The 22500-nt window shown below is 53.1% G+C and overlaps 1 long non-coding RNA gene and 1 other non-coding gene across 2 annotated transcripts; both read left to right on the top strand.

Annotated features, from left to right (window-relative positions):
- Positions 1 to 19922: 19922 nt before the first annotated feature.
- LOC141576475 (U6 spliceosomal RNA) lies at positions 19923 to 20031 on the top strand. The gene has a single exon (XR_012504911.1). It is a non-coding gene; the product is annotated as a U6 spliceosomal RNA (small nuclear RNA).
- A 392-nt stretch (positions 20032 to 20423) lies between these two features.
- On the top strand, positions 20424 to 22087 carry LOC141576473 (uncharacterized). Its single transcript, XR_012504909.1, has 2 exons — positions 20424 to 21215; positions 21353 to 22087. It is a non-coding gene; the product is annotated as an uncharacterized LOC141576473 (long non-coding RNA).
- The last annotated feature ends 413 nt before the right edge of the window (positions 22088 to 22500 follow it).

The following is a 22500-nucleotide window of genomic DNA, read 5'->3' as shown; positions in this document are numbered from 1 at the left end:
TCGCGGCGCGGAGACTGGTGGGGGGGGCCCAAGTCGGGGTGGACCGCCTTCCCCCTCCCCCCACGGCACGCGCCGGGGAGGCCAAGCCCGCGCACACGCACGCGCGCGCTCGCACGGCCCCGCGCCAGACGCCGGGCCCGGCCCGGCGGAACCCTCCCCCGACTCGGAGGGGGGAGGCGCGGGCCACAGCAGGCCAAGAACAGCACTCGGCCCCACCGCGGGGCCAGCGCAGCCCACACGCCAAAGCGACGGGGCCCTGCCCACACGCCGCGGCAGTCGCTCCCCGTGGAGAGTGACTGCACGCTCTGGATGGAGGAGCGGCGGCTGGGGGGTCCGGTGCCCCCAAGGCTCCCCTCTCAGATCGCTAGAGAAGGCTTTCTCACCGAGGGCGCATCGCCCCCCACCCAGCGTGCCCCGTTCAGGCCTACGGAAGCCCGCCAACGTGTACGCCAGCGCTCGGCTGGGCAGGAGGGGTCTGCGGTAGGGGTAAGCAGCGGGCCAAGAAGCGAGCGCTCGCGGTCGGGACCGGGGAGAACCCGTGCGTGCCACCTCGCGAGGAGACACACCCAAGACCGCGTGGGGACGGGACAGACGCCCGCCCCCCACCGGCACATCACCCGGCCCCACCACGATCGCTCCCACGCCCGGGCGCGAACCCCGCTGAGGGGGACCCACCCGGCGTGCGCCCGGCCACGTCAGTCCCCCCCCCGGTACAGGGTGAGGACTGACGTTCAGGAGGCGGCCCCGGCCCCACCGAGGGTGGGGAGCGGCCACGCCTCGCTTACCGTCTCGACCCCTCCCCCACGCCTCAAGAGAGGCGCTCGGGAGACACGACCACCGCAGGGGTTACCCGAGAGGACTCGCTGGGGACGGGAAGCGATGCCGCCGCTCGGCCTCGGGCACCTGAGGGACAACCTGGAGCGCTCCAGGGGCACCGCAGAGGACCAAGGCGAGACACGCTCACACCCCGACGAGGGGGTACGTGGCGTGGCGGCGGGGCAGCCCTCCCCCGCCGCGGGGGAGGGCCGCTCGCGAGACAGGACGCCGAGCAGGCGAGGAGGCGAGAGTGTCTGCCGCGTCACAAGACCCCGGCCCCGCCGACACCACAAGGCACGGGAGACCGAGGTCGGGCCGGAGTCCGCACCCCTGCCTTCCCCCCGCCACCCACGGGCGGCAGAGGAGAGGCGAGGGACCCGCAGGCAGAACGAGAAGAGAAGCCACGTTCGCCATGAACGTCCCCGTCCCTCGTCTGGCGCGGCTTAGGCCCGGCCCGGGGGAGCATGACTTCACCACATCGATCAGGTGAGTGAGTGAGCGAGCGAGCGAGCCAGCCATGTGGGGCAGGGAGGCCCCAGAGGGGAGGGCCCGGCGAGGACAACCACCAGAGGGGCCTGCTTCAGCCTCGCCAGGCGCCACCCACTCCTCAGTCCTCTCCGAGGAGAGCGGCCAACGACCCCAGGCGGGGAATGCCTGACACGCGGCACGGAGCCTACGGGGGTGGGGTCGTGCCGGCCACCACCGGGTGCCTGCGGCGGGGAGCGCACGGGGTAAAAGACCCACGCCGCCACCTCACCCCACCGCCCTCGGGCCACCAGAGACCGGAGGTGGCACCACGGGCCACGTCAGCCGGACGCACACACGAGAGCCGGCGCGCAGGCCCGGGCGGGCGGCTCAAGTGTCAGAAGCGGAGTCGGCTACCAGGCCAGGGCTCACGCAGAGAGAAACCCAGAGCCCCGCACGCGTCCGGAGACCCAACACTCGGTGACAGACACCGAGGAAGACCGTGTCAGCACCTATCTGCTGGCAGAAAATGCCCAACACGACAGGAAAAATGACAGCGCCCAGAAACGGGGCGGGTCCACGATTTGCAGGGGGGACCCCGGGACCTCGGTCCGGCCACCTGCCCCCAGCCCTACCCCCATAAATGGCAGCCCCGAAGCTCTCGGGGGCCATCTGATCGACCGGGGTGGGGGGGTTGGTAGGGGGAGGGGAGAGGGGAGAGGGGAGAGGGGAGGGGGATTAGGAGGAGGCTTAGGAGGAGAAGTGGGAATGGGAATGGGAATGGGAATGGGAAGGGGAAGGGGAAGGGACGAGAGGGAGACGGGATCAGGCCGGGGACGCCCTGCCCTTTTCTCGCCCGCGTGGCCGGGGACTCGGGGAGATGCCACAGAGGCGCCTCCGACGAGAGGGCCCCCCACGAGGGACCGCTCCCGAGCACCGGGCCCCGGGCCGGGGAAAGCCTGCCTCCCCCACATCCCTCGCAGGACGCCCCCGTGCCGGTCCCCGAGTCCGGATGAAGTCTCGGTCCCTCCAACGCCACCGGAACCCACGCGGGCAGGCTTAAGGGGCGGGGGGCACCCCCCCTCCCAGGCCTCCCGCGCCAACAGGGGCCGGCCCAGCCACGTCTCCGGATCCATCGGGACTCAGAAAACATTTCATCCAAGGAGGCGCCTCCGACGACCGGGAACCCCAGCGCGCCCGTCCCCGGCCTCACCGCACTGGGCCCGGGCCGCTCCTCGCCTCACGAGCAGTCGTCCAAGGGACGCAGACGAGGGCCTGACCACCTAGCCGCCGGCGGCCCGGGCGCGGGACACTCTCTCCCTTTCCCCCGCGGCGGCAAGGCGCAGGCCGTGTCCGATCGGCTCGGGTCGGTCTCCGCGGCTGGAGGGGCACAGGCGGATGCTGGTCGACCAGGCCAGGCCACACGGCTTCCCCCGGCACACGAGATCCCGGGAGCGCGGCGACAGTCACCCCCTCATCATCCTGCGAGTCCAATCTGCGCCGAGAGCAGGACGCGCCCGCGGCTCAGCGCCACGGGGACTGTCACCGCCGGTGTCGCCAGCCTCCCCGAAGTCTGCCTCGGGCCCCGCCGCCGAGCCCCATCCCTTGCCGAGGTCGCCGACGCTCGGGAGAAGAGGGACAATCTCAGAGCGGCAGCCAGATGGCGCCCGACAACCGTCGCCAACGTCCCCGGAACCGATCCCGACCGCCGCCGGCCGCCCAAACGCCCGAGCTCGTCCCGGACTGAGGCGCCGGGCGGCCCCGTGGCGTCCGCCTCGGAGCCCGCTCACCCTCGTCACGGCACGGCACGGCACGGCACGGCACGACACGAGGCGACACGACGCGACGCGGCGCGACGCGACCCCGGCAACAGATCAGGGCGGGGAGGACGGAGGGAGCCGGGGTTTGGCAAGACACGGCCGGCCGGGCGGCTGCCGCGAAGGGGACGCGCTCCCCACGCGATTCCCCGGGCGGGGGAGATCACACGGACACGCCGGCGGGGCCGGGGCCGACGCCGCGGGTGGCCCAGAGCGACCAGGACGAGATCCCGGGTTCCCGGGTGGGAGGTTGGGAAGGGGAGGAGGGGAAGAGGGAGGGAAGGCGGGGGCTGGCAAACCGAAACCAGGCGAGCGCTCAGAGAACAACGCAGGAATCGGCTTTGGAGTCCGTCCTCTCGAATGCGGGAGGTCTTTCGAAAGCAGACAGGCAAAGCCCAGAAGCTAGAAAAGAAAGGATGAAGACCGCGAACCCCATCGAAGCGGAAAGAGAAATCGATCTCGGCACAGATCGCGACAAAGCCCAAAGACAACAAACGGGCGCGTGGGGAAAACGCACTCGCGGTCGGTCGTGAGAACACGGACGTCAGCACGGCTGACCACAACCGCAGGAAGGAGGAGGGAAAACAAAAAAATGCGGGCGGGGGTTCGGGGGGGCGAGTCGATAGCCACCCGCTCGGTAAATCGAGGTTCAGTGCATCTACACAGAGCAACACTGTGCATGCGCATCCGCGTGTCTGGGTGTGCGTGTGTGTGTCGGTGTGTGTGTTTGACACAGTCAACGTGGACAAGGAAACTGTAGCCCCATCCGAAAAAAAAAAAAAAAGAAAGAAAAGAAAGAAAGGAAAGAAAGAAAGGAAAGAAAGGAAAGAAAGAAAGGAAAGAAAGGAAAAAGAAAGGAAGAAAGGAAGGAAGGAAGGAAGAAAGGAAGAAAGGAAGGAAGAAAGGAAGGAAGAAAGAAATGAAGAAAGGAAGAAAGAAAGGAAGAAAGGAAGAAAGGAAGAAAGGAAGGAAGGAAGGAAGGAAGGAAGGAAGGAAGAAAGAAAAGAAAGAAAGAAAGAAAGAAAGAAAGAAAGAAAGAAAGAAAGAAAGAAAGAAAGAAAGAAAGAAAGAAAGAAAGAAAGAAAGAAAGGAAACATGAAAACAAACGACAAAACCCACCACCAAAGGGAAATCAAGCTGTAGAACTACTCTGGGGTTTAAAAACAAAAACAAAAACACCGTAGAAAAAGCACAACCGCAGCCCATCAGGGGTTCCTCTCCTCAACAGTCCAAGAACTCGGTCAACTCCACCTCCTAGAAGCCAGAAAACCAGGGATGAAACACGTGCAGGAGACCCAAACGGACGTTTTCAGTTTAAAAGGAAAAAAAAAAATTATTTTTTTCCTCCCCCAAATGGGGGAGGGGGCGAGGGGGAGGATGGAGCGTAGAACTCAGCGGCAGAGTGCCTGCCCAGCACGCGCGAGGTCCAGGGTTCGATCTTCAGGACTTCCGTTCAAGTCAATAAGGAAGTCGGTAAGTCAGGCAATCACTAAGTCAGGCAACAAACCAGCAAAAGAAACGAATTACCTCCCCTCCCCGAATAAACAAACAACCACCGAAAGCAACAACAGCAGCAAGAACCAAAAAAAAAAGGCCTAAATAAATAAATAAATGTAAGTAAGTAAATAAATAAATAAGTAAGTAAACAAACGAACACAATTTAAAAAAGGGGAAAACGCACACATTTCCGTTTCCAAGAGATATCCGGACAGGCCCAGAACCTGGAATCTCGACAGCAAGTTCCAAAAACAAGCAGAAAGTGCCTGCTCCTGACGGAACACGTGATAGAGACCACCGTTCGAGATGGGGCCGGGTGGGCGGGCTGGCAGGCGGACACAGAGCTCTCGACTCATACCTGACAGACTCCGCTCTCCGACGGAAGACAGAAGGCAACACGGAACAGGGGTTGGTGGTGGGGGCGAGGGGGAGAGGGCGAAACGGAGGTGGAGGAAAGCCATTAGGGAAAACAGGACAGAAGTCCCTCAAAACATTCCACAGAAAACTCCTGGAAGACCCGGCAGTTCCACTACGGGCCCGCGGATGGACGAATGGACAGTGCCACGTGGTCTGGAGAGACCTACACCTAGAGGGGATGATGTTAACTAAGTGACTTAAGTTCGAGAGGGATGTTGTCACTTCGAGGCAGAATCCCCAAGACAATACGCAGGAACACATGCAAGGAAGCTGAAACAGGCTCATGGATACCAAGAAGGAACAATGAGTGCAATGGGTGAGGGAGAGGAAAAAGTACAAGCTTCCAGTTAACTCCAATTAATAAATACACAAATTACGGGAGGTCATGGACAGCAGGGCGAGTAGAGTCAATCCATACTATTGTCATGACGCTGTCCGGTGACTGATCCGTAACCAGACTCATCACGGTGATCATCGTGGAACATGGAAGAATCCCGAATCGCTATGTTGGACACGTGAAAACGGACATCCCCTTGTCAGGTCAATTATGAGAGACAGTAGGAGAGAGAGAGACAGAGAGAGAGAGAGAGAGAGAGAGGGAAAATTCTCACTGTCTTACCGGAAAAAAAAAAAAAAAAAAAAAAAGAGTTCAGTGAGATAAAGAGTGGATGTAGGTGAGGGCAATAGGTGGAGGAGATGAAAACCACGACGGCGACACATGTGCGGCATCCCACACGGTGGCAGTGCAGTGTGATCCTATGCATGCTCAGCCGTCTCCTAGCCACCTCCAAGTTGACATCCAGGGTCATCCTTTTAGGTTTCGTGGCTGCACTTTCGTCTGTCTCGGGCAATACTCTCCCTTGATTTTCCATGGGGGAAGGGAGGTGGGGTGGCCAGGCGGGCCACACCACGACACACCGCGTCGCGCGTGACCTGGAAAACAGATACACACCCGCCCACCACCCACGGGCTCCGAAATCGGTCACTGGTCACGACGCACACTTCGTCGGTCCCTTACGGAGCGATGGCGGACCAAACAGGCAGCGGCCAACTTTGTCGTGCACACAATGACGGTTCGTCCCTCGTGGAAACAAACTGATGACGAGACAGCGTGGTCAGGGGGCGGGTGTCCTTTCAGGAAGACAGAGTCATTGAAAGTCCCGCACACGGGAACTGTGCCAAGGGAGATCTCCATCACCCTACCCAACCCTGATCCAAATTCTCGTTCGGGCAGCTAAGGGTCAAGGTCAAAGTTTCTTTCTTCCCGGGGCAGGGGTCCTTTTGGGCCTCGATGGTTGTTCAACTGGAGAGATCACCCTTGGGCTGCATATACACTTCGGGGTGGTCCATAGGGTTCCACGACAGTCCCGCCACCAGGCAGGTGGTTCCACCTGATGAAACCGGTCTGGTCTTTCGTTCCAGGAAGACAAAGGTCCGTGGCTGAAGCCAACGAGAAACCCAGGGTGTGAGTCCGGAGCGCCACCAGTCAGGAAGATGTCTAGGCGTCGGGCTCGAAGAGGCTCGGGTGGCCTGAAAAACGCATGCGGGTTCAGGTCCACTTTCTGAGTGGCCTCCACAGCAACGGGCAGGAGGAGGGTCTCGAGAGGGGACACGGCAGTGACCTCTCTCCAGCGGATGTCCAGCTGCTCAGCCCGGCTCGGCGGGGCTTCAGGGAAAGGGCGGCTTTGGTTCTCGAGGATGCCAAGTCCAAAGCGGGAGAACCATGGGCAACGGGAGTCGGAAGAGCGTTGGCCAACCATCGGAGAAAACTCGAAGCACGCGTGACGTGGCCCAGCGCATCAGTGGAAGGCGGGGCGGGGCGGGGAGGGGGAGGGTGGCGGGAAGCACGCAAAGATGATGACACAGAACCGCATTCTCATCTCTATCACGCTGTACGAGAGTTTCCACTGAGACATGCTCCCCTTCCCCTGGTCTCTCCAAGGACGCGCATTTCTACCAAAAAATCACCCCCATTCAGACTTGTCGGCTGGCCAGATCAGCATACTTCCATGAAATTCGGCCTGAAGAGGGACAGACGTCCACGAAGCATAGCCATCGCCCCTAGAGGCTCTCGGACACCCGCTCTGCTGGAACGTTTCCTAAGGACGGCAGACGAAGACGGTCTCCACATGCTTTCCAGGAGATGTTCCTCAGAACGAGACCGTGACAGTTCCGAAGCCCGAATCGGTCACAGCAAATGTTCACGAGGAAGTCACGGTGAACCATCTGGGACACCAGTCTTTCCCAACCGGTCCACGTAGGGACACGATTTGGTCCTAGCCAGAAACAGACACTTTCTCCTCACAGCATCCTTTTATTTTCATTTAAATTAATTTATTTTATTTTATTTTATTTTATTTTATTTTATTTTATTTTATTCTGTTTCATTTTGTTTTGTTGTATTGTATTGTATTGTATTGTATTGTATTGTATTGTATTGTATTGTATTGTATTGTATTGTATTGTATTGTATTGTATGTTTACATATGTACGTATGTAAGTAAGTATGTATGTATTCCGGTCTGTCTGTCTGTCTGTAGGTCCATCCATCCTCCGAAGGTATACCAGTCATGTCGGCCAACACACTGACAGATCTCGAGTCTTTTCTGTCAGAAAGATATTAAAGCACGTCCCCTTCGACTCATGGAGCCAGGAACGAACGCTTCCGTATCTCATCTTCTTTGGAAACGATCTAAACATTCCAGGGACGTTGCCAGATGCTTCAGTTGCAAGGGACCAAAAACTACGTGGAGGAGGCACCAATTTTTCAGAGATGGACCGCCTCCCCCCCACACACACACACTACCCCCTCGGACTGCTTGGGGTGTGAACACTTCCTGAGACTTGAGACCGAGCCAACCATCGCTCCCAGACTCTTTTTTTTTTTTTTTTTCCTGGCTGACACGTTTTATGACAGAGATAACCCACAGGAACTTAATGGATTCGGGGTAAACCTAGGGAGGCGAAAAGTTTCACCTCGAATGCTGCTCGTCACAATCAAGACATGGCTCTTTTCACGAGACCGATCCCTTGACATTTGCTTTTCTGGATGAAAGGATCTGTCCTAGATCATGTCAACCTGAAGGAAAACATTTGGGTTCCTTCCTGTTCGCATTCCCTGCCTGCATGTTCCCTTGAAAACCAGTTCCATAGAGCTCTTTCATGAATGAACTCTGGCAAGTGTATGTGGAGGAAGAAACATGCCAGGCCTACAAGCCGGGGACATACACAAGTGCCTACATGCATACATGCATACATGGGACCGGGCCCTTTCCAGATCCTTGGACGGCAGTACCATAGAAATGAGGATGGCTTCCACAAGACTCTCAGGCAAGCCAAGCTCTTTTGCGAAAGCGATAGCTTGTGCACAAAGGAGAAGGTGGCATGAGGGGAGAGGGAGGGGGAGTGCCAGCTCCCTGAGCAGCAGGGGCCATGCTTTTCTACCTAAAGGAAGGGCTTTGTCTCAGGATCACTGATCACTTCCATAAATCATCCGATATCTTGGATCGGCCGCAGGCGGCTCCAGGGTGAAGAGCCATCGCCCCAGGCTCTGTGGGGAATAGAGAAGACTTCCGTGAGGGGAAAGAAACGCATGAGAATTTTCTGCAAGAAAGCTCAGGAACAGATAATGTAAACACGGAGAGTTGAGCTTCCTGTCTCGTGACAACTAGGTCTACTGGGTCATGTCACAGAGAGCAAGCGAATCCTTTATTCCCCTGAGCCTTTTTCTTTTTCTTTCTCTATCTTTCTTTGTTCTTTGTTCCCTTTAGAGTGTGTGTGTGTGTGTGTGTGTGTGTGTGTGTGTGTGTGTGTGTGTGTGTGTGTGTCTGTGTCTGTGTCTGTGTGTGTGTGTGTGTGTGTGTGTGTGTCTGTGTGTGTCTCTGAAACTCAGGTACTGCCCTGTCTCATACAGACGAGACCAGCAGATCGACATGACCAGAGATTTTGTAGCTTTCATTTAAAAACTATAGGTCACTCACGAGTCGGGTAGGACGGGTGCTGTGTCCAGCGCAGCTCCGGACCGTGTCTGAGGACGGGCGACGCAAGAATTAAGAAACAAAGAGACCAAGTAAAGAGCGAAAATGGGACCAGGGGACTCAAGGTCTCGTGGATCTAGAGTGCCAAAAGCCTGGTCGACATCCTGTTTATTGGGAGTATACGGCTCAGGGAAAAAAAAAAAAGAAATGCGATCAAAGAGGTGGGGCTTTAGATATTTCATGCCAGAAGCACGAAGTTCTGCTTGCTGGCTAACTGATTCATTTCAGGCCTATCCCTTCCAGGAACAATCACCCTCCTCGGGGGATGCAAAATTTCTAAGTGTATCCTGTGATTGCCTCTGGGACATCTCGAGATAGCAAATATTTCCCTGGGGTTAAACCACATGCTTTCCTGCCAGAACCAAGTTCTGTTAATGGATGATCTGGCTTCCCATGACCGTCCATTGTTTTACCCTAAGGAAATATCTGCCATCTGTTGCGCCCTCACGGTCAATCTCAGGATTGCCCCTCACACAATTTCTTGAGCATCATACATGTTATAGGTCATCGACTGTGTAAAACATGAAAACAAAGCAGGCGTGTGCATTTTTAAGCAAGTAAGTGTGAATGTAAGATTTTACGCTCATGGAAATGCTGGTGCAGCTTGGTTTCTAGTTGCTGGTTCTCCAGCAGCTTGTTTCCCAGCAGACGCGTAGGACACTAGAGAACCCACTCACTCAGAAAGAACCGATGGGACGGGTAAGGTTTTTCGGCTCGGAGGGTGAAAGCTTTTAAACTCTGTGTGGAAAAAAGACGTTTCAGGTGTATATTTCTCCTTAAGAAGGCTGCGAATTAGAGTTTCGACGAGGGAGACCACGCAGCAGTGTGTACGTTTAAAAAGGCCTCCGCGTGCCCCTCCCCACCCTTTTTTGTTTGTTTGTTTCTTCCATTCGGTTTCAGGTTCTACCTGATTCAGCCCCCTGGCCTCAGTCTCAGGCCACTGTGGGCTATGCAGACAGACGTTTCTGACGTTGTCGAGATGGACAAGATAAGGAGGGTTCCCCCCAGAGAACTGGGCCGCTGCTTCTATGAGATCAAAAAGCTGACCTACTCATCCAGTTCTATGTTTAGAAATTTGCTCCTTTCTGGGAAAGCGTAGAGCTCTGCGGTAGAGTGCGTGCTCAGCATGCACAAGGCCTTGGGCTCAGTCCCCAGTACCACCACTGAAAACGTATAATAAATCTAAATAATTAATTGAAACGTAGATAAAGACACCTAATGACCCGTCCCCCCTCCAAAAAGATAAAAACTTCTTGTTAAAAAAATTTTTTTTATTTTATTTTTTTATTTTTTTAGTTAAAAAGGCAGGAGGAGGACGAGGACGAGGACGAGGACGAGGACGAGGAGGACGAGGATGAGGAGGAGAAATTAGCTTCTTTCCAACAAGGAGATTTCCAGGTCAAATGGAGAGCCAAATATTTCTATGTTCTAAAACTTCAGCTTTCCACGTATCCTGGCGTCAAAACGTCGGCACGGGTAAAGATTGTTCATCATTCTGTGACTATGCACTTCCTGCATTTTGGAGTGTTCATCTGTCCTTTCTCTTAGGAATAGATGATCATCAGAAATAGCAGTTCTGTTGATTAAACCCCCTTTTAACATATCGTTGTTTCCTGGTCACTAAAGTTACCTAATAATCACTTCACAGTCTATGGAAGTCAAATCATTGTGCTGTACACCCGAAACTGATAGAGGGCTGTATGTCAAACCTATGTCAATAAAACTGAAAAAAGAAAAGAAGAAGAAGAAAAGAAAAGTCTGCTTGCTCGGGGCATCCGGTAAAGGCCCTCTTTCTGAGCGCACAAGTCAACCTCGGGCCGATTCACCCTGTCCCTGAAGAAGGGCAAAAATCCTCCACTCTATCTCCCGTTAGGTCCCGGACACTAGCCAGAGTTCCTCCTCACTCAACCCCCACCCCGTTCCTGCGTCACACTGTGTGGGCTCAGGCACACAACCTATCGCTTTCCTTTAGCGTGTGGAATGAATATCGCCCGAAGGGAATTTCCTTTGTTGTCGTTTAAATAAACTGACGTGTTAATAAGTGCTCTGGAGGGACACATTCCCTTTGACCTGATCAGCCATAGTGACATCCCATGACCCAGGAGTGTACAATATCATGGATTGGAAAGGATCTTAGAATTCAGAAATCATGGTGACGTGGGTCTGATGACCTAGCTGGCTCCATACAAACCAAGAGATGAAGGTGCCCAACATTTTCACTCGATGCTGCCTAAGTTCTTGACAGTCACTTTAAAAAAGGAAAAGGAAAATTTGCATGGCACGCTTAGTTTTGAGAATGCTATCTGACTGCATGGTGGAACGCAAGGAAAAGCCGAGACGCTCGCCCACGGTATCGAGAGAAACGCAGAACCGTGTTTCTGGTAGCTTTCTTCACCGCTGCGCAAAGGCGGGAGCGACCGCTACCTCACGCAGAGGAGGAGAGGACGGGTTTCTCGGCCCCGTCACGCAATGCCAGGCAGAAGAAGCCTTCTCCGATGAGACAGAAGCGTGTCAAAGCGCATCCCTGCGTCGAAGGCTTCGGTTTCCCGGGGAAGGGGGTCGAGCCGAGGGACCCAGGCCCCCACGTCAGTCAGTCTTTCACTGGATTCACTGGCCTCGCTGTTACTCCTCAGCGATGGCCCCTCAGATTGCTCTCGTGTGTCTTTACCTTCTGGCTTTAGGAAGGACTTTAAACTTCGGCTGAGGGGCGGGACACCCAGAAGGGTTCTTTCAGTTCACCCCATCTTAGGTATTGCCATATCCAACACGTTGGTTTTCATCCCATCGTGGACCTACCTACCGGAGAGTTTCGCTGCTTAAAAGTCCCCTGTGCTCCACCTATTCATCAACAACCCCCCGCCACAACACACACACACCCACACCCACACCCACACCCACACACCCACACACACACACACCCACACAGACAACCTTCACCACCACCACCCCCGACCCCACTCATCTTTTCACCCTCTCTGGGGCTTTTGCCCTTTTGAGAATGAATGTCTTCCAGAGCCGGTACCCTACAGGATGCCACCTTTTCAGATTGGCTTCTTTCAGGGAGTCAGGGGCACGCAGAAACGGCCCCGCCTGTCTCCCACAGGTCTCTCGGCTCCACGGGTCCCTGGTTTCCTTTTTAGAGCCAAATCACATGCTGTGGCACGGACCTAGCCCGGGCGACGTGTCCCTTCACCTCTTGAAGGACGCGTCTGTCCCGGTCGCCTCCACGGTTCCGGCAGTGATGAAGCAAGCCCCTCCACACCCCCACCCCCACCCCGCCCACCGTCCAGGTCCGTCCGCGTTCAGGTTTCCGCGTGGACGGAGCCCCGAGGGCTAGGCCTCAGGGTGAGAGTGGTATGGCGGGTGGCAGGTGGCGCACTGAAGGGTCCCAAATCCGGAGGATGCCGGCAAGGAAGGTCGCCAGGTCAAAACCTTCCTTCCCTCCCTCCGTCTCCTTAGGGTGGATGGCTGGGCCCGTGAATTCAGAGAGGACACGAGACACATGCTGTGAGCCGAGATTTCCAAGCCAGGAGACCTGGTGGAGGGTAAAGAAACGAGTTGATTGGGGGGGGCGGGGGCGATGGGGGGGGCTCTTAGGACTGCAGCCCAGGAGACACAGATGCAAGAAAGAAGCACTGGAAGTGTGTGTCATCAGACTACCCCACGGGGCAAGTGGAGAAGGGGAAACGAAAGAAAACACACCACAAGAGCAAGGCGGGAACTTTGAAACAACCAGGCTGCGGCTAGCAGCTGCTGGCAGATTTGTTTTTGAAACCGGTTGGTGGTGCCCTTGAGCTTGATACAGTTCTGACCACTCATGCCCCCCCTCCCCCCATTGATGCCGGTGTCGGGACCCAGGGGAGGCCACCCCAAACATGTATGTGCCTCCGTGGCACACGGATGGGTTAGAAATGAGAGTGACCGAAGAAGCCGAGGGGCCAGCAGACGCAAGAGGGACCCTCAGACTCTTCTTTCTGTCTCCCTGAAAGCGGGAAATCGATCACTTCCGTGGAGGGTGCCCTCCCTGCATCTGGACTTAGGAAAACACCCTGATCACCCACTGAGAGCCTTCAGGCCCCGGAAGCCTAGAGAAACCAACCAACCTCGTGACTTCTTTCAGGGGCTTCCCCCCCTCCCCAAAACCCAAACTCCGTCTCGATTCTTCACGGACGGGTCACCCAAAACCAAAGGCTCTCAGCCCGGCCCATTTCGCACAAAGGGCTGATTTCTTGTCCTAAAACGGAGAAAAGCTGCCTGCTTCGGGGACACATGAGTGCTTGAATGAAAGACAGTAGGTTCCCTGTCGCTCCTGCTCAATGATCCGTCTGGGGTCCATTTTTGGATCAGTCCAGCCCAGAGAACTCAAGATGTGTAGAGGGAGGGGACAACGTCCCCCTCCCTGAAACAGGACTATGTCTGCAACAAAGTTCCTCCCACTGGCCGTCCAGCTCCATTTTGGATGACTGAATCCTGGTTCACCTCATTTGGGTGTTTTGTTTTTGTTTCTGTTTCTGTTTTTGTTTTTGTTTTTGATTAATAGACTTTATTTCCTAGAGCAGTTTCAGGCTCACAGCAGAATTGAGCAGAAAATACAGAGAGTTCTCACATAGCCCTCCCCACCCACACATATATCCTCCACTCCCCTCAACATCTCTCATCAGTGTGGCCTATTTGGTAAAACTGATGATCCGACATGGACACGTTATTATCCATCAAAGTCCATAGTTTACAGGACGGTTCACTCTTGAGGTTGTACGTTCTATGGGTTTTGACAAATGTACAATGACATGCAGCCACCACTATGGTATCCTACAGAATAATTTCATCGCCTTAAAAATCCCTCACGCTGCATCTGTTCATTCCTCCTTCCCTCCCTCTCCCCAAACCCCTGGATACCATGATCTTTTGATTGTTTCTAGAGCTTTGCCTTTTCCAGGATGTCATTTGGTTGGAATTGTACAGTTGGTAACAATTTTCAGACCGGTTTCTTTGATTTAGTAAGATGCCTTTTAAGTTTCTTCCATGTCTTTCACGGCTTGATAGCTAATTTCCTTGTCTTTCGTTCTTTTTTATTTATTTATTTTTTTAAAATGTTTTTACTGCACATATATTTTTAATTTACATATATGTACTGTTCATTGTTTCCAGGAAGGTTTAGAGCTTTAGCTTTTTAAACTTACATACTTATCAAAGGAATAAAGCCAACCACAAAAGAAGAATGAATTCAAAAAGATACACACACCCTGCTATTAGCAGCAACATCATTTATGATTGCCAAGATACGGAAGCATCCTAAGTGCACATCAATATTTGAATAGATAAAGAAGAGGGGACACACACACACACACACACACACACACACACACACACACATACACACACGTAATGGAATACAATTCACCCATGAGAAAGAAGGATATTTTGCCATTTGTGGCCCTTCCTTTCCTTTTTTTTTTTCCCCCCTCCACTTTAAAAACCAGAATTTTATAACTGGGATAAACACTTCCATTGAGTCAAAAACAGTAAAATGCCTAGAAATAAACTTAATCGAGGAGGTTATCTATACTCCAGAATCTGAAATGACACAAAGAAATGGAAAGATGCCTTGTGCTCTTGCATTGGAAGAATCAATACTATCAACATGGCCACACTATCCAAAGCAAACCGCAGGTTCCATGCAACCCCTGTCAAAATACTCACGACATTCCTCACAGAACTAGAACAAACAATTTCAAAATTTTTAAGGAACAACGGAAGACCCTAAACAGGCAAAGCAATCTTTCGAAGGTCTCCTCTCCCTCCCTCCCTCCCTCCCTCCCTCCCTCCCTCCCTCTCTCTCTCTCTCTCTTTCTCTCTCTCTCTCTCTCTCTCTCTCTCCCTCCCCCCCTCTCTCCCCCTCTCTCTCTCCCTCTCTCCCCCCCTCCCTTTCTCTGTCATCTTTTTGTTCTCTTTTCTTAGGATTTGATGACTTGAGACCATCCTTTATCATTCCTTGTAAAGCCGGCTTGATGGTGCTGAAATCTTGTAGCTTTTGTTTATCTGTGAAGCTTTTGATTTCTCCCTCAAATCTGAACGAGAGCCTTGCTGAATAGAGTATTCTTACCTGTCAGTTTTTCCCTTTCATCACTTTAAGTATGTTGTGCCACCCACTTCTGGCCTGTAGAGTTTCTGCTGAAAAATCAGCTGATAACCTTACGGGAGTTCCCTTGTATGTTATTTGTTGCTTTTCTCTCGTTCATTTTAATATTTTCTCCTTATCCTTAATTTTGGTCAATTTGATGACGATGTGCCTCGGTGTGTTCCCGTATGGTACTCTCTGCACTTCCACCTCATTTGGTTATTTAAAGGATCTTCAGTCTGTTCAATTCATAGGAGAGAACTTCCACGTGTATTTCTTCTCAGTTTTATGAAACAAAGAAGGACCCAGGAAACTGGCAAAACATAAATGCTTTTCTATTGGGTTGAGCAAAGACAGGCCCTGGCCGGGGACGGGGGGGGTGCTGGAGGGTCGGGGGGGCGGTGTAGAGAAGGATATAGATCATTGTTAGAGTGCCTGCTTAGCATGCATGATGCCCTGGGTTCAATCCCCAGAACCACCATTAAAATAAATAAATAACCTAATCAAACCCATCCCCCTCCTCCCCCCCCCAAAAAAAAGAAGGAGAAAAGAGTGAGAGACAGAGACAGAGACAGACCATCGGGAAAAGTAGCTGCACTAATACTTCCAAGAAACAGGACAACATAAAGATAATGGAAGAAATGCTGGATAGTGAACAGCCACGGGTGGTTGGCACAGACCCATAGCTTCTGGACTCGCTAAAAAAAAAAAAAAAAAGAATATGAGAATCATATGGATCAGGAGATTGGGTCTGAATTTTGTGCCGTTTGACTTGTGCCAGTTACAAAGGTCATGCACAAGGAAGATGACTGGCTACTTTATTGTCTGAAATGAGACACTTGAAAGTGAAAGGAGGTGCTATACAATCGTGCCTGGACTGGGATTTTTCTAAGGGAGCCCAAATCCTTTACAATATATATCATGTTTTCAAAAATGAATATCATTCCTGGACAACATTTAAGCAATTATTTTCTGTGTTATCAGTAAACATTTTTAAAAAATCAGTAAGAAAGGAAGAGGGAGAGAGAAAGAGAGAGAACAGGAGTAACTATACGCGCGCGTGCGTGCATGCATGTGTGTGTGTGTGTGTGTGCGCGCGTGTGCGCGCACGTGTGTTGAGGTGGGGGCCTAAAAGAGGGTGAGGATTCTTTTCATCGAGGTCTGTTTGTACAGAATTCTCTCCTTCTCCGCTTTACACTGTGAAGGAAAAGCCCAGCTGGGATAACAAGCTAAGTCGCAAATCTAAGTGTAACAAGTGTCGGATTACTGATCTGAGTTCTGCTGGGCTAACTCGTAAATCTAAATTAATAAGTGCCGGTTTGCTGATTCCCTGTTCATATTTTGCTAGCCAGCTGGATTTTCAAAGAGACATATCTGGCCTTGAAATGTTGGTTTGCTGCCTCACTGCCTCTACTTTCGTGATAATGATGTTGCTAAAGCTATTGCGTGCCTATTGGCCGAATACCCCAAGCTGGTACTTAACCCTATAAAACCTCACGTGCACGTCTTGGAGGTGCTCAAGGCTTAGGAGCAGAAGCCCCTCTGAGCCCGCCGGCGTAATAAATCTGAGTACTCCAACCCTCCGAGTGGTGCTTGTTTCTTGGCCGGCCTGTCATTTCCATAACAGCACCGTTGACAATAAGAACGTCACTCTCGTTCCGGCATAAAGAAGACATCTGGGGAGGGTGGGGTGGGGGGTGGGGTGTAGATCTATGTTATGTCCTGATTCCAGGAAGGAAAGGGGCAAGGGTCAGCGTGCCCTTCTTTCTGGGGTATCTGTCTGTTCGCTTTTGGTGTTCGGCTGGTTTGGTTATTTCAGCTTTCTGTTTGGTTCCTTTCACAGATCCAGTGGCTCAAAACAGCATTCTGATTTTCTTTTCTCCTGGGGTTTGGTTTTTGATAGGTAGAGGGACAGGGCCCACGCAGGGGTGGGGGTGGGGGGTCACTGTGCCGGAGAAAGGGAGGCGGCTGTGGTGAAATCATCGAGCAGAGGGGATTTCTACGAGAGGGACTCTCCGAAGTGAATGGGGTCCAAGGAGATCAGCAGGGTTTCTGTGTGCTCGTTTGGTTTTGTTCGTGCGTGTGTTTGTTTTTTCTGGACGAGGCCAAAGAACTCTTCAGGTGGAGGTGTGTGTCCAAAGGGTCTGACAGGATGGGAGGATGCGGGGCGAGTCAGTCCATGTGCCCAGAAAGAGAGAGAATCTGTCATAGCTGAGACTCAGGCCTTTTTCAGACCTAGGCCCAGAGAGCAGTTCGGCTCCGAGCATTCACGGAGAAGTTCGCCGCCACCTCAGTCCTGTCCCCCACCCCCGCCCTCCCCCACGCCTCAGCCCCCAGTGAAGGAGGAATCATGAAGTGGCCGCACTTAGGCTAAGCCAATTTTTGGCTTTATGCTTACTGCTTGCTTTTAGAACGATCAGCAAACTCGACTGACCAGACACCGCTCCCAGCTCCAGGCCCACTGTTAAAAACAGCTAAAGTTGTCGATTCTAACTGTTTGATTTGACCTTCCTCTGATCGTTCAACTTGACAATCATGTTTGGCGTCTGAGTCTTTCCCCAGGAAGGGAGTCACGGGAGGATAAGCTCAGGAGAACGACCAGCCCCCTCCCACCCCCCACCCCCCACCCCGAGTTCCTCCGTGGCGCTGGTGCCGCCGGGTGAGTCTGACCAGATAAAGAAGGTCACGGGCTGATGACCTACTAGACCACCAGGAGGTCCCATGTTATCAGACACTCATCCAGATTTAGGAGGAAGTTTCATCAGAGACCCTTGTTGATCATGAGCACCTTTTGTGCTCCCGCCTGTTGTGATTCCCTTTCATGCTCCAACCTGTTCGTCCACAGAAGCATGAAACCCCAACCCCAAGACGGGTTCACAGTTTGGAGGGCACTAGCCTGCTGTGAGTCCCCTTTGCCCAGCAAAGCAATCAAGCTGCCTCTTTTCTTCTAAACTCTAAGACCCTGTCTCTGGGTTATTTGGCTCGTCAGGGACGGGGTGGGGGAGGGCGATCTTTCGGCAACACCCGCAGAAGTTTCCCTGAGTGGCAGGAACCAGCGTGGCCCTCAGGCCTCAGCCCCGCAGGCAGGCAGGCAGGCAGGCAGGCAGGCAGGCAGGCAGGCAGGCAGACAGGCAGGCAGGCAGAGTTGGAGCGACCGTTGGTCCCGCCCCCGCCCGCGCACCACCCCCCCCCCCCGCCCCCGCCGCTGCTTCCGCCGCCGCCGCCGCCACCGCCGCCGCCGCCGCCTCCCAGGCCTTCTCCACCGATCGGTCCCAAATCGACTGACTGTCTCCTGGAAGCGGGGGCGGGGACGTCAGGAGGATCCATTCGGCAGGGCCTCGTTCAATCGCTTCATTCAAATGCAGAAAGCTCTGTGCTCAGGTCAGAGCCTTTGACTTGGCCTCCGGCTCCTCTCTGTTGAACGGCTTTTGTTCTTTGGTTTCAATTTCCCCACCCTTAGGCCACCCCGTCCCAACTGCACGGAGGGAGGCGGGAGGGAGGGGGAGAATCTCGCCTGGTCTCAGGCCAAAGGAGTCCCCTCCTTTTCCTAATCTGGGTAAACCCCACTACACCGTTTGAGAATCATGGAAGGGCATGGAAGCAGACCTCTGACTTGATAGATTCCTCTGGGATGGGAGACTTTAAAAAAACAAAATTCTTTTTCCCCTGCTTCCAGGGAGGCAGAAAGGAGGGCCAGAGTGTTCCTCTTGCCTCGGGCAGTTCTTTGTTTGTTTCTTTCTTTCTTTTGTTAAATCATTTTTTTTTCCTTTTTTTCTTCCAGTTTTATTGAGACAGAGTTGACATACAGCAGTGTATACTTTGGGGGGGGGCGGGGAGAGGAATTCGATTTTATGTATTTATTTTTGACCGAAGGTACTGGGGATTAAACCCAGGACCTTGTGCTTGCTTGCTAAGCACACAGTCTACCACTGACCTATACCCTCCCCCTTGGCCAGTTGTGAAGTCCCTTTCATTCAGCATAGTCCATCGGGCACATTTTGGGGCAGCCTACTCTGGACCCCAACATTTCCCTATTCTGTAACTTCCCTGGAAGTTTTACACATTAAAAGCTGGGCTGTTGACTGTGCATGTGCGTCCATGCGTGCGTGCGTGCGTGCGTGTGGTGTGGGGGCAGGAGGGAGGGAATAGTTTCCTAGAGGGCCTGCGTTTCATGGACCCAGTTTCTTAGTTCTGAGAACAGGTCTGTTCAAGGAAACAGTTGTAGTATCTCGTCTCAGGAGGCGGTGGTGTCGATGGGCTTCTGAAGCTAGGCCTAGGGAGCAAGCAGTCAGGTATCGCCTAAGAGGCACTTGTGTGGAAAACCAAAGTACAGCACAAAGGTTAATCATTGGAGCAGATGAGAAACCAGATTCAGGGCCGGGAGTAGGGGGTCAGTCTGGTAGGAGATTTCCACACATCGGGGTCATCGAAACGGCTCGAGCAGTTTGAAATGCCTCTGATGATGTCCTGGGGTGTTTGGCTCAACTCTCTGAGCGGCTCCTCCAAAAACAGGCCCTAGGGTGGTTTCCACAGGAGCTGTTGTGGCCATTTCTCTGACGTTTACCTCCCGTTGTCCAGCTTCAGTCTGCAGGGCTTCAGGAGACGGAGCATTTTAGTACTCAATGATGCCAAGACAAAAGGGTGAGAGAAAATGGGAAACGTTCGTGGAGATGGTCCTAGGCAGATAGTGGAGGCAACTAGAAGACCTTCAGTCTCCGGGCCGGCTTTCAGGTTGAGACAAAAACCCTAAGGCAAGCGCTTGCTGCCACAGCACATCGACTAACACGGGAACCATCCAGAGAAGATCAGCACGGCCCCTGAACGTGGACGACACACGCACATACGTGAAGCGTTCCGTAGCTTTAGTGATGTCAGTCACCCAGAGGAAGACAGATATCCTATGCCATCACTTCTAGGTGGGATCTGAAAGTAAGTCAAGACACCCATCCATACATAAATAACTCCATTTTAAAAAGACTCCAAGGAACCTATTTACAAACCAGAAACAGACTGGACTCGCAGACATGGAAAAGAAACCGATGGTTAACACAGGGGACAGGGTAGGGTGGAGGAACGGGGGAGGGCAGAGGGATAAATCAGGAGTTTGGGATTAGCAGATATAAACCACCCTATACAAACTAGGTACACAAGTAGGTCCTACTGTCTAGCACAGGGAACTATGTTCAATAGCTTGTAATAACCTATCCTGAAAAAGTATACGTGTGTGTGTGTGTGTGTGTGTGTGTGTGAATAAGTGAATCACTATGCCGTACGTCATAAATGAACACAACATTGTAAGTCAACTATACTTCCATTGACAGAGAGTTCCTACAATAAACAGGCAGGCAGGCAGGCAGGCAGGCAGGCAGGCAGGCAGGCAGACAGACACAGACACAGACACACAGACACACAGACACACAGACACACACACACACACACACACACACACACACACACACACACACACACACACACACCCACAGACACAGGGGAACCCTAAGGAAAACGAGTAGCACTAGTATCTCTTATCCATGCATGTCTATCCCAGTTTAATGGAAACCTAAGTTTTTGCCTCCAAGTCAATGATGCTAATAACTCTGCTGCCAAGAATAGAAAAATCCTCACGGAGGATTTCTGAATCCCAGAAGGGTCAGGGAGGGAGAAAAAGAGAAAGGATTCCATTCTGCTGACAGAGGTATGATAGTTACCATGTGGGTGTCCGCCTCTAAAAGGGAAGGAAGGGGAAAAAACAAAAGTTTATTTTCCCTTGTATCTGAAAAGAAAAAAATTTAAAACTCAATCCTCTTGGAGACAAGAAGTCGTACACACCTCATGTCACTGATTCTCCTCCTCCACCTCCTCCTCCTCCTTCCTCTACTTCTTCTTCTAGTCTATATCTCCCATGGATTCTGACGACCTTGCCTGATGATGGCGGGTGATGGGGGCAGAGATCGATCCTTCTGAGAAGTAAGTTGGCAAGCGCTTTAGTGAAGCCTCGTAGGATTTACCCAGCGAAGCGGGTGCCTTCGTCCCTGGAGGCTGCGGAAAGTATGTCCCCAAGTCACATACGCATGTGTTTGTCTTTTGTTGTCGTTGTTGTTGTTGTTGTTGTTGGTGGTGGTGGTGTGTGTGTGTTTGTTTGTTTGTTTATTTGTTTGTTTGTTTGTTTGTTTGTTTGTTTGTAGCAGTGTCCTGGCCATGCTGATGGCATCAGGCTTGCAGCGGGGGAAGGAAGGCTTCAACCCCTTTGGAAGTCATACCTACCATCCCAAGAACGTCTGGATGACCCCTACTATGTGGCAGTTGAATGGGGGCCAGTTACTGGGGTTCAGCGTGTCCAGAGAGAGGAGGTCTGAGGCCTCTGGGGACAAAAAGTTTGTACGTATGTATGTATGTATGGCCAGTTGACTGTTTTTGCGGTCCTATAGGAATCTTCCTGCCCCTGTCTATTGAACAATGGGAGTCATCTTCCAAGTGCCCTGACACCAGACACCACGGTGGGTGAAGGAATGCGGGTGGGGTGGGGGTGGGTGGGGGAGGTCATCCAGGAAGCTGGGAGAAACCGAGCACGTCCGTGGGTCAGTGGGTCGGCCTGTCGGATGGTCGCCATGCTGGGTTTCCCCTAACCCAGGCCATTTGCCGAATGGACAGAACAGACTGGGGCCACGTGTGCCACCCACCCTCTTTCCGGAGGCTGTGGTCCACTGTGTTTACATGAAAGTCAGTGAAGGAGGCATCTCCTCGGGACTCGGTTCCGTCCCTTTCACGAGAGCCTCCACTTTGGATGACAGCCAGCCAGCCAGCCAGCCCTCGATGCCAGGGCAGTAGACGACTGCCAGGAATATCCCATCCTTTCTGGAACCCTGAGTGTACCCACCTGTACAGACACAAGGCTGAAGAATACATGACGTTCCTTCCTAGTTGACAGCACTCCCCATGTCACTGAAACAGTGTCCAGTACGCTGACGTCATCTCCTCCCTCTCCCACACCCCCGCACGCGCACAAACACGCGCGCGCGCGCGCGCGCACACACACACACACACACACACACTCTGTCTGTCTGTCTGTCTGTCTGTCTGTCTGTCTGTCTGTCTGTCTTCTAAGGATGGAGAAGAGTTTGCTGAGCTATTTCGGGTGCCCTCTCATCCTAGTTCCTATCTCCAAGTTGGTTCAAAGTCCAAAAGGCGGTCAAGCACTTAATCAGATAGGTCCCTCGTAAAGAATGCCTCCCACATCACGACGACAGGCTTCTTAGGCCAGCCGAGAAGCTCCTTCAGTTCTGCGCCCATCTTGGCTCTAAGTTGATATCAGTCTGTTACGGAAATGACAGGC

Source organism: Camelus bactrianus, unplaced genomic scaffold (assembly GCF_048773025.1).
Source record: "Camelus bactrianus isolate YW-2024 breed Bactrian camel unplaced genomic scaffold, ASM4877302v1 HiC_scaffold_102, whole genome shotgun sequence".
NCBI classification, from domain to species: Eukaryota; Metazoa; Chordata; class Mammalia; order Artiodactyla; family Camelidae; genus Camelus; species Camelus bactrianus.
This window is presented reverse-complemented; position numbering and strand designations above follow the sequence as displayed.